We start from the raw sequence: 3,333 nt of genomic DNA, 5'->3' as shown, positions 1-3,333 counted from the left end.
GACTTGGATCCACGAGGCAAATTCGTTTCCTTAATAGTTTCGTACGACTTATATGAGAGCGCGGTGTCATTCCTACTCACTTGGCAGCATTAATTGTTGAGGGAAAACAACTTAGAAGGTAACTTGTCGACCGCGGGCATAATCCTTCCGCAGGCCACTACTGAGAATCTGTGGACATACGGGTAATCTATCTTTATTGAAACTCGGGTTCATAACATACGACTGATACTTTATATATCTGTCACGTAATCCATCAAGAGACAAATGTCCCCCCCCCCTAGTCAGTAGCGAGCTTCAGTCCATTCGTAGTAGCCGCCGGTGCAAGAAGTGAATTGAAGTTTGTGTGAAGTTCCGTAGTATGGCATGAAAATGATGTCGAAAATCCGACTACAGTTCCACAACCATGTGGTTGAAAGGAGGCTCCGCTGTTGAACAACAATCCACCTGTGGCTTAACTTAGAATGCCGACTAGCTGTTTTATTAATCCCGTGTCAATCCAGCAGTGTGTGACGTTGAAACGTAACCAAACTGCCGTTGATAGATAGATTTATCATCTATCCCAATGACATCCAACGAGCTTGGTAATTTAGGTACAGAGTCTAAGCAGGCAGTTTACGTGTGTGTGTGAGCGAGTGCAGGTTTTATCGAGTGCACCCCAATCCCATCGTCCTCAAGTGCCTACAGATTACGCAGTTTCATCGGCAACGGCCATACCATGTTGAAAATACCGGTTCTCGTCCGATCACCGAAGTCAAGCAACATTGGGCGTGGTCAGTACTTGGATGGGTGACCGCTTGGGAACACCACGTGCCGTTGGCGATTTTTTTTTTTACGTCACTATTTCCAGCGTGTTCTAATAAGACTTATGGGATATTATGTTCCCTTCCCTATTCCAGCTATAGCTTGGATGATGACGCCGCTGCATAATTGTAGAGTAATTGATAATTCTTAAGTACTTGCAGCTCCGTATTGAAACTTATGACTGGTAGCATATTCATATGAGACGGTTCACTTCTCTGCGTTTTCTCGAAGAAGGGAATATGTATTCAGGGGATTGTGAACGTACCTCGCGCTCTCCCTAGAAGTTAGAGACATTTTAGGTAAAGAATGTAATATACTGTACATATATGGCTAATTAAAATCCCATTAGTTACTACATTTCAGTGGGTAGTACAAATTCCATAATGAAAATATCTCTGTCCTAGTAGTTGTATCCTTTAAAGAAGCTCGTTGTTTTCCCATGATGAAGGGCAGAACTTGGTCGGTAGAAATTTAAACAGACTGCATTATCAGACCAGGCGTTATTTCAATATCAGCGTTTAGTTTAGGAAATATAGCAATAGCGGAGTTGGGAGAAGTAGTTATAGCATGTACAGTAAGTATAAACAGTTCGCTGTACTGTACAGTGAATATAAATATTTGAATGTACGATGGCAAAACATCAGACATACAGTACGTAGCTCACATATCTTAAAAAATAAATAAATAAAAATAAAGAAGACATTCTGAGGAGTGAGTGGAAAGTGCATATTATAATGAATATTTTTAACTCTCAGTTGACATTGAGAGAGAAAGCCATGCATCGGGGAACCGGTGACTGTTTTTGCGTTACCTTCTGCTATTGGCGTTGTTGGTTAGTAACGAATGAAAGAGGTAGGACGCGGAATCAAATGTCAAAAAACGATAGGGAAATAATAGTAACTGGTTGTATTTCGATCGAGCTCGGCGTGCTGATTCACCAGTGGGGTGTTTCACAAAGTTTACAATCTTTGGAAATTGTGAACTCTGTTTGTAAACTTCTGTTTCACAATCTTTGTTTGTAAAGGTGGACTGTACAAAGGAAATCAAATCTTTACGAATGAAATTTTGCGCTCTTTACAAGTGATATGTTTGTTTCACAACGAAGGAGTAATTTTACAAACGTGTAAACTAAACTTTACTAGTGAAGTTAGCACATTTTCTACAGTAGCCCTGTTGAAATAGCTTCTAATTGTGAATGAAAAAAATAAACACATATGTATAAAATCAATTTTATAGTAACAGGGTACCATTAAGAATTACACTGAAGCAGTTGTGATGTTATTGAGTAGTTCTAGCGACTCAGACGAAGATTTTGCATTTAGGCCTAACGTAGAATTTTCCGGCCACGTTCGTATCATTGTACGAATATTAATGAAAGGTTTCGAATGAATCCCGCGCTATACTTCAGAATACCGCGTTAGTTCTTATATACGAGGAACGTATTTAATAAATACTCGCACTTAAAGAAGAAAAACTTTGCACCGAAAACCAATCACTTAATAATGCAATGTCGGCATTACTTACGCAGTATTCTGAAGTCGTTCCGAATCCCATTTCGCTGTAATCTCTCCTACAAGATATGGGACATCACATGCAACATCTGAAAGGGAAAAGTGGTGCCCTAACCACAAAGCGAGAACTGCATTGGTTGCATAGTAGCTCTCAGTTCCCTGCGTTAGCAGATAAGAACGGAATTTATAAGATTACAGTGTGCAAAAGTTCACACATGGTAGTTGATGTTGTTACAAGATTGAAAAAACTCGAGGCGGGTTATTGATCACCGAATGTGCTTACTCGGGCAAAGGATTTTTATGCTCCTCCTGCTGGGTTCCCTAATGTTGGCGAGGTTATGGATGAAACAATAAAATATACTGATGGACCAGCAGAGAGCGAAGTTGATTTTAATGGATGGACATGTTAGCTGCTCTATCAACTGCATATAACTACGTGGGTCAAATCCATTATTTATCAATTATTTGAATGAATTTCGCGCTAACTTTCGTCAGTTAAGTCGTAGGCTAATTAATGCATTGGTATGCTCGACCAATTGCATGCCGCGAAACTCCGTTGTCGCCGATGTAGCAAAATCTAAATAAAATATATATAAAAAAATATAAACATGTCCATCGATAGTTCTAAAATTACAGCTACTTTACCTCTGATCCTTAGTGATTTTTGTAAACTGTCGTTGGCGATTTTGTTCAACCAATTATGCGTATTTGTAAGTTTGTTTCGCCGATTTTGTAAAGTTCGTTAAAACATACAAGTGAATAAGATTGCATTGTGAAACACAGTTAACAAGCATATGTAATATTTCCGTTGTTAATTGTATATTGTTAATTTGTAATTTGTTAGCGTTGTGAAACATGCCCCCATTTACCTTTAGAGGTAATATCTACATTAATATTTAGTTAAAATTTAAAGAAATTTTAAACGAATGGAAGCTGCATTTTAATTCACCCCAAATTACTATGTTCCCTTTCAGATTATCAGCTGTTGTTGTTGTTGTCGTTGTTGTATTGTAAGTTCTCA

The 3,333-nt window shown here is 38.6% G+C and overlaps 1 non-coding gene across 1 annotated transcript; it reads left to right on the top strand.

The window, feature by feature from the left end:
• Window positions 1–700: 700 nt before the first annotated feature.
• LOC138693935 (5S ribosomal RNA) lies at window positions 701–819 on the top strand. Its single transcript, XR_011330619.1, has one exon. It is a non-coding gene; the product is annotated as a 5S ribosomal RNA (ribosomal RNA).
• The last annotated feature ends 2,514 nt before the right edge of the window (window positions 820–3,333 follow it).

This window comes from Periplaneta americana, unplaced genomic scaffold (genome assembly GCF_040183065.1).
Source record: "Periplaneta americana isolate PAMFEO1 unplaced genomic scaffold, P.americana_PAMFEO1_priV1 scaffold_24, whole genome shotgun sequence".
NCBI classification, from domain to species: Eukaryota; Metazoa; Arthropoda; class Insecta; order Blattodea; family Blattidae; genus Periplaneta; species Periplaneta americana.
This window is presented reverse-complemented; position numbering and strand designations above follow the sequence as displayed.